We start from the raw sequence: 15,868 nt of genomic DNA, 5'->3' as shown, positions 1-15,868 counted from the left end.
CAAACTTCACTTCCTCAACCTAAAAACGTGGACATAGAAATATTAACCTACCTAAATTAACCAAAGAGAATCTAGAGACACTAACTTTGCCCTTTACCCAGGAAGAGATCGAGGACACTATTAGAATATTAAAACTATTTAAATCCCCGGGCCCTGATGGTTTTGGGAACGACTATTATAAATCCTTCAACAAAATCCTATCCCCACACCTTTCAAAAATCTTCAACAAGGCCTCCACATCTGGTACATTTCCAGAGGAAACGCTAGAATCTACAATTATCCTAATCCCCAAACCCAATGCTGACTTAACTAAAGTAACTAATTACCACCCCATTTCACTCATCAACTCTGACCTGAAGATATATTCGAAAATCCTATCTGACAGAATAAAAAATCTTCTTCCCAGCCTAATAGACAAAGACCAGATTGGATTTGTTAAAGGCCGACAGGCCACGGATGGGACTAGAAGAATAATCAACTCTATTAAACTAATCCAATCCTCTAAAAACCCCACCGTTATAGTTACCCTAGACACCGAGAAGGCCTTCGACCGCATAAATTGGGATTACCTAAGGCATTCACTTCTCAGAAAACTTCATAACAACAATTATGGCTTTATATACAAAACCAAAAGCTAAGATTTACCTGAATAGCAATTCCTCTAATCTGTTTCAGATATCTAATGGGACTAGACAGGGGTGCCCCCTTTCACCCCTTCTCTTTATTCTAGCGATTGAACCCCTGGCACAAATTATAAGGCAGAATAAGGCAATAAAAGGAATTGAAACCCCATCCCGTGAATTCAAAATCAGCCTTTTTGCTGATGATATGATTTTAACACTAAAAAATCCCCAAAAATCCCTCAAAAAATTGCAAAGTACCCTTAAGGCCTTCTCGGAAGTCTCTTTTTTTAAAATTAATGAAAAAAAATCAAAAATCTTGCATTTTCATATGGATAAATCCCAAATTCACGAAATAAGCCAAAACTCAGAGTTATGCTCGACAGACAATGAAATTGAATACTTAGGAATTACTATTACTAAGAACATTAACGTTCTGATGCCCACCAATTTAAAGGGAATCTGTCACCTACTTTTGGCGGGCTATTTAAATGAGGTCGGTCTGGTCCGATGGGTGGTGTTTCCGATCTTTGCCGCCTCCCCATCCTTGGCCGCCGTCCACAGTTTTTTCATGAATACGAGTAGGTGTCCGCCATCTTTCGCGCATGCGCTAAGCATTCTTGGCTCGCACACGCGCAGTATGCTTTGCCCAACTACGGGTAAAGCCAAAAAGCCTTACTGCACATGCGCCGGTTAACTAGGCCCCGGAACACAGCAAAATACTTCTGGGGCTTATTTAACCAGCGCATGCGCAGTCAGGCTTATCGGCTACTCCGAATTCATGAAAAAACTGCGGACAGCGGCCAAGGATGGGGAGGCGGCAAAGATCGGAAACACCGCCCATCGGACCGGACTGACCTCATTTAAATGGCCCACCAAAAGTAGGCGACAGATTCCCTTTAAGGATTTTATCTCATACTATAGCTAGAGATCTCCATTCTTTTGAAAATCGGGACTTGTCATGGAGGGGAAGGAATTTGGAGACCAAAACTTTCATCCTTCCGAAGATGCTATATATTTTTAGGACTCTTCCCTTTAAAATATCAACCTCATACCTCACTAGTATTCAGATGGCAATTAATTCATTTATCTGGTTCAGAAAAAAAGCCAAAACCTCTACCAAATTGCCATATAAAAACAAGGCCTTCGGAGGAATGGGGTTGCCTAACATTTCTGCATATTACCTGACAAACCTCATAAAACAAAGTATTTACTGGTTATGCGATGATGAAACACCGGCCTGGCTGGAACTAGAATACAAGATAAATAATCATAGATCCCTGAAAGAACTTCACTTCAAACTCCTGCTCAATAAAAAATTTAGCACCCTAAATCATCCCATTTTTGAAGCAGCAATATACGCTTGAAAACAATTATCTAAAAGCAAAAAGGGTATGAATAGAATTAAATTTCTTTTAAACTGCCCAATATCCCTAGCGGTAAAAATACAAAACCTCACCCTTAACCCCTTCTGGCTAGATCATAATATCAAAATGATCAGAGACATTCATAATGGAAATAAATTTACCACTTTTAGTGACTTGAAAAAGAACTTTAAACTCTCTGCATCCGCATTTATGCAATTTATACTCCTGAAAGACAAGATACAGAACTTTGTAAGCAGTAAACCTTTAATAACTGAAGCAACAATTAACCTGCTAGGGAATATTAAACACAAAATCTTCTGGAGCAACCAGAACATATATAAATGGTTCAATAACGATACGGAAATAACTAAGCTGCCATATATGGTTAAATGGGATAAAGAAGGAATACTTCACACACCACTGAACAATGGGAAAACGCTATACTTTATACTATTCATATGGGGCTAGTGTTTCCATGTCTCTGCAGGAGGCATACTTCAAGACACTTACAAGATGGTATTACACCCCTGCACGAATGTCACACATAGATCCGAACAACTCCCCCTCTGCTGGAGAGGATGCGGCCGCCATGGGAGCTTCATATGTTTTGGCAGTGCCCCAAAATCAAACACATTTGGACCCAAGCTGGCAAGTTGATAAACAAAATTTACAAGAGCAAAATCATATTCACTCCGCAGCTAGCACTCCTGTCCCTAGCAATAGAAAATATAAATCCTTCTATGAGAGCTATTATAATCCATATATTTCTGGTCATCAAAAATGAAATTGCCTACCACTGGAAAAGTCCAGATCCTTCCATCTCTAATGTGATAAATAAAATAAATTTACACAAAACATATAGGTTTGTTATTACCTTTGACTATTTCAACAAATATGCCAAGAAAAGGGCGAAGTGGCTGGAAAGTTATCCAACACACTGAACTAGTTTATTAATGTGCACCAAACCGATTTCAAACCATCTGATTACATGTTTGTATGATTGTATGTAGAGTTAAGCGAAACGGATCGGTCAAATTCATAAGTCGCCGACTTTCGCTAAAGTCGGGTTTCATGAAACGAAACCCGACCATAGCGTGAGGTCAGCGACCAGAGCGCCAAAGTCGCGTTTCAAATGATGCTTCCAGCGCCCTTTTTCAGCCAATGATGGAGGACGCACACTGTGGGCAACGCGATGACATGGGTAGCGGTCACCACCATCTTTGAGAAGGGCATGCAAGTGATTGGCTTGCTTTGTGTGGCGTCACAGGGGCTATAAAAGGGCATACACACCGACGGCCATCTTACTTCTGCCGATCTTAGCATAGGGAGAGGTTGCTGCTGCTGATTCTGAATAAGGGAGAGTGTTAGGCAGGGAAGAAGAAAAAAAACTGCTTCTGCTGGTAGCGATTTTCACTGTTCACTGTACATCACAACAGTTTGTGTGCAGTGACAGGGGAGGCTATATTTTTTGTGCATCAGGTCTGTTGGTTATTAGGCTGCCTTTCAAGGCTCCCTGATAGCTGCATAGTTTGAAAAATAAGGCAGATGAGTGTAGCACTGTGATGTGAAGGGTGGTCTATTTTATAGGTGTATGTGTGCATCATGTGTGTTGTGCATAAGTGGTGTGTGGCTTGTGTAGTAATAGTCCTGCTGGAGTGATGTGTTTATATGAATATAATATGATTAAAGTGTGTGTAATATTATATTTTTGTTGCATTATATAAGGCATATATATTTATTGTTTACACAAAATAACTTATCTTTCCAAAGTGACCTAGTGACCTACTAACAGGAATTCCACAATGTCTGTCCACTATATGTCTCTTCATGACACAGATGCTGCTGCCATTTTTTATAACACCACAATCACAGCAATCAACACGCAGCCCTGGCTGACCAGCCTGACCAAAGAACTTCCAGGGTCGCTGAGCGGAGATGGAAGAGATCCCGCTTTGCCGAGCACTTCATCGCATACAAGCAGTCCCCTCACCAGCTTCAAGCTCACACTCGCCACAAAACAAACTTACTTCTCATCTCTCATATCCTCCCTGTCTTACAACCCTAAACAGGTTTTCAATACTTTCTATTCTCTACTCCGTCCCCCAGCACCTCCTCCCTCTCCTTTCATTACTGCTGAAGACTTTGCCTCCTTCTTTAAGCAGAAGATCGATACGATCAGCTAAAGTTTTGGCCCGCAGCTCCCAATGCCCTTCTTAGCTGCTCAGCCCTGTTCCTCCAAAGCCAACTTCTCCACCATGACAGATCAGCTCTCCACTCTTCTGTCAAGATCACATCTCATCACTTGCACGCTTGACCCACTCAAATTCCACCTCATCCCTAACCTCGCCACAGTCTTCATCCCAACCCTAACACACCTCTTCAACCTCTCACTTACAAATGGTGTCTTTCCCTCATACTTCAAACATGCCTTGATCACCCATCCACAAAAAGCCCTCCCTTGACCCATCCTCTGTGTCTAGCTATCGCCCAATATCTCTTCTTCTTATGCCTCAAAATTACTGGAAAAGCATGTCCATTATGAACTGCCCTCCCACCTCTCCTCTGCTCCCTCTTTTACTGGTTACAATCTTGCTTCTGACTGAATCACTCAACTGAAACTACTCTGACTAAAGTCACCAACGACCTACTAACTGCCAAGAGCCAGCAACAATACTCTGTCTTCCTCCTGGACCTGTCTTCTGCCTTCGACACTGTGGACCATTCCCTCCTGCTACAGATTCTCTCATCTCTTGGCATCACAGACTTGGCCCTATCATGGATCTCGTCATATCTAACAGACTGAACATTTAGTGTCTCCCTCTCCCACACTACCTCCTTACCTCGCACCCTGTCTGTCAGTGTTCCCCAAGGCTCAGTTCTAGGACCCCTACTCTTCTCCATCTACACCTTTGGCCTGGGGCAGCTCATAGAATCCCACGGTTTGCAGTATCATCTCTACGCCGATGACACGCAGATCTAACTATCAGGACCTGACCTCACCTCCTTACTGACCAAAATCCCACAATGTCTGTCTGCTATTTCAGCTTTCTTTTCTACTCGCTTTTCAAAACTGAAAATGGACAAAACAGAATTCATAATCTTTTTCCATCTCACTCTAACCCTCCACCAGACCTATCCATCAATGTCAATGGCTGCTCACTTTCCCCAGTCCCACATACTCAGTTCCTCGGAGTGATCATCGACTCTGCCCTCTCTTTCAATCCACATATCCAAGCCCTTGCCTCCTCCTGCCATCTCAAACTCAAAAATATTTCCCAGATCCGTGCATTCCTTGACCATGAAACCACAAAAACACTAGTGCACGCCCATATCATCTCCCGCCTCGACTACTGCAACCTCCTACTCTCTGGCCTCCCCTCTAGCACTCTGGCACCATTCCAATCCATCCTACACTCTGCTGCCCAATTAATCCACCTGTTTCTCCATTATTCTCCAGCCTCTCCCCTATGCTAAGCCCTTCATTGGCTTCCTATTGTCCAGAGGCTCAAGTTCAAAACCCTAACTATGACATACAAAATCATCCACAACCTGTCTCCTCCATACATCTGTGACATGGTCTCCCTGTACTTACCTACAAGCAACCTTCGAGTCTCTCAAGAGCTACTTCTCTACTCCCCTCTTATCTCCTCTTCCCACAACCACATACAAGACTTCTCCCATGCTTCCCCCATACTCTGGAACTCTCTACCCCAACACATCAGACTCTCACCAACCACGGAAACCTTCAAAAAGAACCTGAAGACCCACCTCTTCTGACAAGCCTACAACGTGCAGTGATCCTCAGTCTACTGAACCGCTGCACAACCTGCTCTACCCTCTCCTAGTGTATCCTCACCCATCCCCTGTCGACTGTTAGCTCTTGCGGGCAGAGTCCTCTCTCCTTCTGTACTTGTGTGTGCCTTGTTATGCTCATGTTTATTGTACTTGTCCATATTTGCCCCTTTTTCACATGTAAAGTACCATAGAATTAATCGCACTATAAAAATGTATAATAATAATATTTCATCATTCTTCTCCGCTAGATTTCTAAAACGTAAGTAGGACAAAACACATTTCATCATCTTTCCCCCATCTCAGTCGACCCACCCCACAAACCTATCCATTAAAGTAAATGGCTGCTCACTCTCCCCAGTCCAGCAAGCTCAATGCCTTGGGGTAATCCTTGACTCTGATATCTGTTTAAAACCACATATTCAAGCCCTTTCCACTTACTGCCAACTTCAACTCAAAAACATTTCCGGGATCTGTACATTCCTCAACCAAGAATCTGCAAGAATATGAAAAAACGCTAGTCCATGCACTCATCATCGCCAGCCTTGAAAACTGCAACCTCGTACTTTGTGGCCTCTCTTCTAATACTCTCGAAAACCTCCAATCTATTCTAAACTCTGCTGCCCGACTAATCCACTAATCCCCCTCTATTCTCCAGCCTATTCCCTGTGTCAATCCCTTCATTGGCTCTCCATTACCCAGAGAGTCAAGTTCAAAACCCCAACCATGACATACATGTTTCCTGGTACTTACCTGCATGCAACCCCCGATCCTCTCCAGATCTCCTTCTCTAATCCCCTTTTATCTACTCTTCCCAAAATCACATACAAGAATTCTTACATATCAGACTCTCATCTACCATGGAACCGTGAAAAGGAACCTGAAGACCTTCCTCTTCCAACAAGCCTACAACCTACAGTAACCACTACTGCATCAGCAGCTCTTCCCTCACCTACTGTATCTTCACTCATCCCTTGTAGATTGTGAGCCCTCGCCAGCAGGATCCTCCCACCTCCTATACCAGCTGTGACTAGCATTTTTTAAGATTATTGTTGTTATTTTTTTATCGTGTGCAAAGCGTCATGGAATAAATGGTGCTATAATAATAAATAATAATATATTGTTTCAATACTGTATGTAAGTGTTTCATCAGACATCCAAATTAACCTGTGTTTCTCAATTAAGTCAAATATTTGCTCATGATTAGAGATGAATGAACCCGAATTATAAAGTTTGGCATTTGCACCGGACAGTTGGTGTCCGGTATTGAAAGTTGAAATCCGAACACAAATTTCTCACAGAAGTCCATGTTAGTATGTTGCCCTCCATATCTTCTTCTATAGAGTATGATGGCCACCACAGCCAACTATACACTGAATGATGGACGCAACAGCCCTTTTTACACAGTATGATCGCCTCCTCAGCCCCTATACAGTATATAGTATGATGACTTCACAGCCCCTTTCTCCCGACTGCCAGGCTGCTTTATAAAAAAATAATAATAATAATCTAATCCCCCCCTTTATTTCAATAAAGAGAAAATCAGGAACAATTCATAGATCAATAATGTCTGTAAAGCACTGTGGAATTAATGGCGATATATAAATGAGTAAAAAAAATAAAATAGAGCAGTACTCCATGAGACATAGAGGGAAACCATTAAAAAGATAAGACAACAGGTTTCTGACCTGTGTCATCCTAAATCACTGCCTTAATCATTGCCATTAAGCTATTTTATGGATGAAGTGAGTGCTGGTCTCTTCCTGGACTTTATTCTTTAAGCTTTTTTGAGCGTGTACTAAACAGGTGAGCTGAACTACTACGTTTTTCTATACAGACCCTCTTATATTCACCCAAGTAGGCTTGTTTAGCTGTATGCTAGCATGGATGTTGAGTTGCAGTGATGTCATTGCTCAGCTCGATGTCCCCTTTTTTGGCACCAGCCTTCAACAGTCCTATTGGTGACAGTGGTGGAGCTGTGAGCCAAGGACTCTCTGCTGCTCTAAGGGCTCATACTCACTTGCGAGAGACTCTCACGATTCTCGTGCAAGTCTCTCACATGAAAACCTGGGACTGCCGCCCGCACTCAGACCGGAGCGTGCGGCTACATGTATTTCTATGTAGCCGCACGCTCCGGTCCCTGTGTCCGCGGCAGTGCCAGGTTTTCATTCGAGTCTCTTGCAAGTGAGTATGAGCCTTAAGGCTGATAATAGTATAGGAATCTCATGAGGATTGGCCCTCCTTCATGGAAAACAGCAAAATGCTGCCCTCTGAGAGACACCGCATATCTCATCTCTTGGCGGAAGCTGATATAGAGGTTTATTTCTTACTAATGGAAAGATATCATTGTGGCACATGCAGTGTATATTGTATCATATAGAATTTAGAGGCAAATGAAAGTGCATGGAGTCATATCATTGAGCCATATGAACTGCAGACTTATTTTATATTCTGAGCATCTCAGCTTACTGCTTACTGTCAAATGCAATTTTTAATGGTTTCTAAAATGCTATTAACACTTTACTTTTTTATTCAAATTATTGAAAGAATGACAAATTTTTATTTAGCCATGTTAGAGATGCAGAGAATTAGTTAAAGCAAGATTATGATTTGTTTTTATAGATCATCATTACATGTTGCGGCAGTTCAAGTACATAAGCCAACACAGACACTAATAGGAAAAGTACAATATGGATGTATACATGTAAAATAATGATTTCAGTGCTACATTAGTATAAATCTAGTTCAATACATAATATATAAACTAAAATCATTACAAACATGACAAATATTCAGTTGCATATGAAGCAATGATTGGAAATGTTCACAGATGAAGCAAACTAAAAATGCTAAATGTTGTACAGCTCATGCATAGAGAATCTTGGTTTGATTCCCATGTCGGCCTTGGAAAATGACTGTTATAAATTTGCTTCTGTACACAATGTACTCCAGACTGCAGCCATAAAGATTATCCACTGCATTCTGATCCAAAGGTTTAATGCAGCTAATTGTGGATAACAATGTTTCATAGTAAAAATAAATCCTATTTAGATAATAAAAACAGTACACATGCCAGGAAACAAATTGGTCTGAAGTTCCTCCACTGGTGATAATTGCATTGTGATAGTTTTATATGGAAGGTGTTATTAACAGTCTGTACTTAGCAACACAGCAAAAATGGAAAAAGTAATGGACATGTTAAAAACTACTTGTCAGCTCCCCTAATTTGTCTGTTTTAGTAAATAATTGTATTTGATAGTGGATAATCTAAAAAATGATGCATAGTGATTTTGCCCCTAGAACATTTTGACTAAAGGGCCTGTCACACTAAGCGATATCGCTAGCAATATTGCTATAACATCACTGTTTTTTGTGACGTAGCAGCGATATTGCTAGCAATATCGCTATGTCTGATACTTACCTCCGACCGCTCCCCCGCTGGTTATCGCTGATCATGTGAGAACGTCCTGGGCCGTTTCTCCTTGTCAGCTTCCTGCTGGGGCTTCCTGCTGTGACGACGAGCGACGCGTGGAGCCGGGTGGGAGGACGTCAGGATCGCCTCGTCTGAGAGGTAAGTAGCGACCCCCGACCCCTGCGATGTCACTGGTGAGATCTGCCTGTGTGGCAGCTCACTAGCGACCACTTAGCGATGCACCAGCGATCCTGACCGCGTCATATCGCTGGTCGGGATCGCTGGTACATCGCTAAGTGTGACAGTACCTTAACTTGACAACTTGGAATTACCAGCCTGATACCATACAATCAGTTCTTAGAGAACCAGATTACATAGGGGCACACCCCATTGTACGGAGAATAGTAACACTCAGTTGTCAATTTATTCATACACTTCTAGAAGGAGCAGCAGTGGAACACAATGTTTTGTCCAAAAAGATGAAGCAGAAAGCTGACAGGTCTTCTATAATTTTTTTTTTTAATTTTTTAACCTCTTCCTGCCATTGGATGTTATAGTACGTCCAATGGTAGTACCCTTGCTTTGATGAGGGCTCCGGCGGTGAGCCCGCATCAAAGCTGGGACATGTCAGCTGTTTTGAACAGCTGACATGTGCCTGCAATAGGCGCAGGTGGAATCGCTATCCACCCACGCCTATTAAGTAGTTAAATGCCGCTGTCAAACGCTGACAGCGGCATTTAATGTGTTTCCAGCCATCGGCCCGAAATACGCGCACTGCTGACCCTTTTCACGTGATCGGGACAATATGTGTGCCGGCATAACAACCAGAGGTCTCCGTGATGCCAGATTGCTATGAGCGCCACCCTGTGGTCAGCGCTCATAGCAATGCTATCATTCTGCTACATATAGGCGATCTGAGCATCGCCTCTATGTAGCAGAGCCAATCAAGCTATAGCAGCTTTTAGCCTCCCATGGAGGTTATTGAAGCATTCCAAAAAATGTAAAAAAAAGTTTTTAAAAATCTGAAAAAAAAATAAAAAAAGCATAAAAGTTTAAATCACCCCCCTTTCACCCCATTCAAAATAAAATAATAAAAAAAAATCACACATACATATTTTAGGTATTGCCGCGTTCAGAATCACCTAATATATCAATAAAAAAAGGTTTAACCTTATCACTAAACACCGTAGCGAGAAAAAAAATCAAAACGCCAGAATTATGTTTTTATGGTCGCCGTGACATTGCATTAAAATGCAATAAAGAGTGATCAAAAGAACGTATATTCACAACAGAGGTATCACTAAAAATATCAGCTCTGCACGCAAAAAATAAGCTCTCACCCAACCTGAGATCACGAAAAGTGGAGATGCTACAGGTCTCGGAAAAAGGCGCCATTTTTTTTAAAGCAAACTTTGAAATTTTCTTCACCACTTAGATAAAAAAGAACCTAGACATATTTCGTGTCTATGAACTCGTAATGATCTGGAGAATCATAATAGCTGGTCAGTTTTAGCATTTAGTGAACCTAGCAAAAAAGCCAAAGAAAAAACTAGTGTGGGATTGCACTTTTTTTTTGCTATTTCACAGCCTTTGGAATTATTTAAATGTTTTCGAGTACCCAACAATTATGTCGTTCAAAAGTACGACTCGTCCTGAAAAAAATAAGCCGTCACCTTGCCATATTGATGGAAAAATGAAAAAGTTATGGCTCTGGGAAGAAGGGGAGCGAAAAACGAAAACACAAAACCGAAAAAAGCTCTGGTCATTAAGGGGTTTTAATTGTAGTGTTTTTTATTAAATCAACAATATAAATTATTAAATGGTCTATCATTATTTAAAGGATCTGTCCAACAATTTTTGTATAATATTTAAAATAGAAAGAGTTTTCCATACTCACCAGTAAATCACCTGTCATTCTAAAGACTCTCAATCTATTTGTATCTCAACAACAGAGTATGCAAATTGCCTCTTCAGAGAAAAAGAGGACTTGAACTCTATAGCGCCACCCGTTGGTAGTAGCGATCCTACAAGTCACAATCAACCCTTTAACGAGTCTTGTAATATGACTTAGGATAAAAGCCAAATCAGAATCCCAATTTGCAGACACGGTGTTTCGAGCTATTGGCTCTCGTCAGTGCAAAGTATGAGAGCTGATTTGGTTAGGTGAGAGGCTCTGGACTGGGGTCTAAGGGGTAAGGTTTCTCCTTGTGGAGAGTGACATGCCAGCTCATGCTTGTCAGGTAAGGAGGCTTATTCGCTGTGCAGTGCTCCTCTGGGAAAATAATATGTAAATTGCCTCTCCAGAGAAAAAGAGGACTTGAATTCTATTGCGCCACCTGTTGGTAGTAGCGGTCCTACAAGTCACAATCAACCCTTTAACGAGTCTTGTAATATGACTTAGGATAAAAGCCAAATCAGAAACTCAATTTGCAGACACGGTGTTTCGAGCTATTGGCTCTCGTCAGTGCAAAGTAAGAGAATATAGGGTGTCCACAAATAAAGGAATTAAAAAAACCCCAATTTTTGCATATAGAAAGAGCAGAAGTCTGGGTGACAGATTGTTTAAAGCAGACATTGGGTCATTTAAGCAAACCAAGCAGTTGACTTTAACAAAGGGTTGTTTTCCCTGTTTATCATGTGTAAACTGCACATTAATGCTTAAAGGCTCCACATTTCAAAATCCTCATACAGGACAGACACTAAACATCAGACATTTTTTAACGTGCAATGCAGTTTATGTAATATACATGTTACAATGTCCATGTCCACTTTATTATATTGGAGAAACAACATGTGATCTGAAGACACGGATAAATCAGCATAGGTGTGACATACGGAAAAAACGCAAACATCTGCCTGTCCCTAAGCACTTTAATGAACAAGGACATACAGAGAAAGATTTAAAATTTAGAATTATAGATTATATACCGGTACATAGACGAGGAGGGAACCGTATGGAAGTTTTATAAAAATTTGGAAATGAGATGGAAATATGAGTTGGGGACATTAAAGCCGACTGGATTAAACGTTGATTTTAAGGTACATATGTTTTGAGAAACTCCTTTTTTTTGGTTATAACTTTCCATGTAACCTGACTTCTGTGTGATGTATGTGCTATTGATATTTTAATATATATGAATATTTTTATAATTATATCCTTTTTATCTTTATCCAGATAGATGATGCTGTGAAGAGAGTGACTACAAGACTATGAAGGGTACTTAATACAAAGGCGTTAAGATAAGACGTATATTTTTCATTTTTCTATAGAATGAGCTTTATGGCCATTTCACTGCAGTATTCAGGAATGGTTAATGCTGTAAAGAGAGACTGAGTGATGTTGTCATCTCTTGTAAAAACAGCAACACAGCCACATTGTCACCTCGCTGCGTGCCTCTAAGGTTTGTGACCATCCCAGATGTAAAACCGCAACCCCAGACACTAAAACAGTGCCATGCTTTCCATGGAATCAGCAAAAGGGCTGTGACGCCCTGAAGCAAAATGGCAGTTCTGAACAGTATGTCTAGTGAGCATGCTCAGGCACCCTGCAATGATCGGCTATGCAGTGATGAGTCACATGATGGAGCTGGGCGACGACAAACAACGCTGACCATAGCAAGTAACCAGCAGTGACAGAGAGCTGCATGGATATGAGTAAAGTATGCCAATTTTTTTTTAAACTATATAAACCTCAGTACCCTCATAGGTTGGGTCATGATCGGTTTTATTGGCAAAGCTGAGTCTTTTTAAAGCACTGTATATGCACTGTTGCACTTTGTAATCTAGATCTTCGGACATATGCACATATGTTTTATGGAGCACTTGTAAACGTTACTGTGGCAATGGCCATCTTGAATATGTAAAACAGATTAATTATTTGAATTGTATGCACATGTGTTACCACTATTTAAATGTGTACTGACTATGAGCACGTGGCTTGATAAAGACGGGTCACCGTTGAAACGTTGCCACCTGAGGATCAGTAAAGTTTCCACTTTTTTTTCACATTTAATTTGGAGTGCTGCCTTTTTTTTTTTACTTTTATTAACTTAGATAGAGAGATAGATATGGGATAGATGGAAAGATAGATATATAGATATATCCATATATCTATCTATGTTTATCTATACATATATCTATAGATATAGCTACACATATATCCATAGATATATCCATAGATATATCTATAGATTTTTCCATAGATATTTCCATAGATACAGTATATCCATAGATATTTCCATAGATATATCCATAGATATTTCTGTAGATATATCCATATCCATGTTTATTAACCCCTTTCATACATAAGACATACTATTCCATCCATGTGACCTGGGACCTTAGTCCCAAGGACGGAATAGTATGTTTAGCGCGATCAGCTGCTGTCATGGGGGGAGTACAGCTGATCGCGCCAGGTGTCAGCTGATTATCACAACTGACACCCGGCACTATGTGTCAGGGGCGGTCACGGACTACTCCCGACATGTTAACCCCTGGCACACTGCGATCAAACACGATCACAGTGTACCGGGGGTTTAGGGAAGCATCGGGAGGGAGGGGGCTCCCTCCGTGCTTCCCTGAGACCCTCACAGCAGCGCGATGTGTAGCGCTGCTGTGGGGGTCTCCTTCCCTGCAGGTCCCCGAATCCAAAATGGCAGCGGGGACCTTCGGGGGCCTACAGGGAGGCGACTTCCTCATGCCTGCAAAGCGCTGGCATGAGGAAGCCTGCAGCACTGCCTGTGACAGATCGCTGATCTGTCACAGCGATCTGTGATGTGACAGATCAGAGATCTGTCACATGACAGTTATGTCCTCCCTGGGACATTGTAATAAAGTTAAAAAAAAGTGTAAAAATAATTTATAACAAATCACTAAATAAATAAAAAAAAATATTCCCCAATAAATTCATTTTTTGAAAATAAAAAAAAAACAATAAAAGTACACATATTTGGTATTGCCGCGTCCGAAACGACCCGCCCTTTAAAACTGTCCTACTAGTTAACCCCTTTATTGAACCCCTTAAAAAATAAAAATAAAAAATGAAGCAAAAAATAAAGCTTTATCATCATACTGATGAACTAAAAGTGCAATAATGCACGATCAAAAAGACGGATATAAATAATCATGGTACAGCTGAAAACTTCATCTTGTCCCGCAAAAAACGAGCTACCACACAGCATCATCAGTGAAAAAATAAAAAAGTTATAGCTCGCAGAATAAAGCGATGCAAAAATAATTATTTTTGATATAATTGTTTTCATTGCTTAAAAGCTCCAAAACATAAAAAAGACCTAAATGAGGTATCGCTGTAACCGTACTGACCCGAAGAATAAAACTGCTATATCAATTTTACCGCACGCGGAACGGAGTAAACTCACCCCCCCAAAAGAAATTCATGAAACGCTGGTTTTTGTTCATTCTGCGTCCCAAAAATCAGAATCAAAAGCGATCAAAAAAGTCACGTGCCCGAAAATGGTACCAATAAAAATGTCAACTCGTCCCGCAAGAAATAACACCTCACATGACTCGGTGGGCCAAAATATGGAAAAATTATAGCTCTCAAAATGTGGTGATGCATAAACTATTTTTACCATAAAAAGCGTCTTTTAGCGTGCGACAGCTCCCAAAAATAAAAACCCGCCTTAAATAGTAAATCAAACCCCCCGTTATCACCCCCTTAGTTAGGGAAAAATAATAAAATTAAAAAAAAATGTATTTATTTCCATTTTCCCGTTAGGGTTAGGTGTTATGAGCTCATTTTCTGCTCCACCAGTTGAGAGTTCCCCTTCCGTTCTCCCTCTGGTGGTGACGGGAGGTTGGTTTGAGTGGTAGTGATCTGCCACCTGGTGAGGAAGACAGTGATTGGATCTCTGGAGTATCAGACTGGATATAAGACAGCCGACGCCCTATCCTGTTGCTGGTGGCTGTCTCTCCTTTGGGGTCTGCTCTGGGGCAGTTAGTTATCCCATTTTCCTGCTTTAGGCTTATTTAGTTTCTCCAGTTGTGGCGAGGCATCTAGGACCACCGTAGGAACGCTCCACGACTGCTGCTAGTTGCGTGTTAGGATCAGGGGTCTGCAGTCTGCATAGTTACCAACCTCTTTGGTTTTCTGAGACTTAGCTTGTGTTGTTTTTTATTTCCTCCTCGGCTACCCGTTCATAACAGTTAGGGCTAGGGTTAGGGCTAGGGTTAGGGTTAGGGCTAGGGTTAGGGCTAGGGGTGTGTTGGGGTTAGGGCTGGAGTTAAAATTGGGGGGTTTCCACTGTTTTGGCACATTAGGGGCTTTCCAAATGCGACATCAATTCCAGCCAAAAAAGTCAAATGGCGCTCCTTCCCTTCCGAGCTCTGCCATGCGCCCAAACAGTGGTCCCCCCCACATATCAGGCATCGGCATACTCAGGACAAATTGCACAATAACTTTTCCAGTCCAATTTCTCCTGTTACCCTTGGTAAAATAAAAAAATTGAACCTGAATTATTTTTTTTTGTGAGAAAAGTTAAATGTTTATTTTTTTAAAAATTCAAAAAAATTCCTGTGACGCACCTGAAGGGTTAATAAACTTCTTGAATCTGGTTTTGAGCACCTTGAGGGGTGCAGTTTTTAGAATGGTGCCACTTTTGGGTATTTTCTATTCTATAGACCCCTCACAGTGACTTCAAATGTGATTTGGTCCGTAA

The sequence above is a fragment of the Dendrobates tinctorius genome, unplaced genomic scaffold (assembly GCF_039654945.1).
Source record: "Dendrobates tinctorius isolate UK_male_01 unplaced genomic scaffold, ASM3965494v1 ptg000007l, whole genome shotgun sequence".
In the NCBI taxonomy this organism is placed as follows: domain Eukaryota; kingdom Metazoa; phylum Chordata; class Amphibia; order Anura; family Dendrobatidae; genus Dendrobates; species Dendrobates tinctorius.
Note: the sequence above shows the minus strand (reverse complement) of the source record.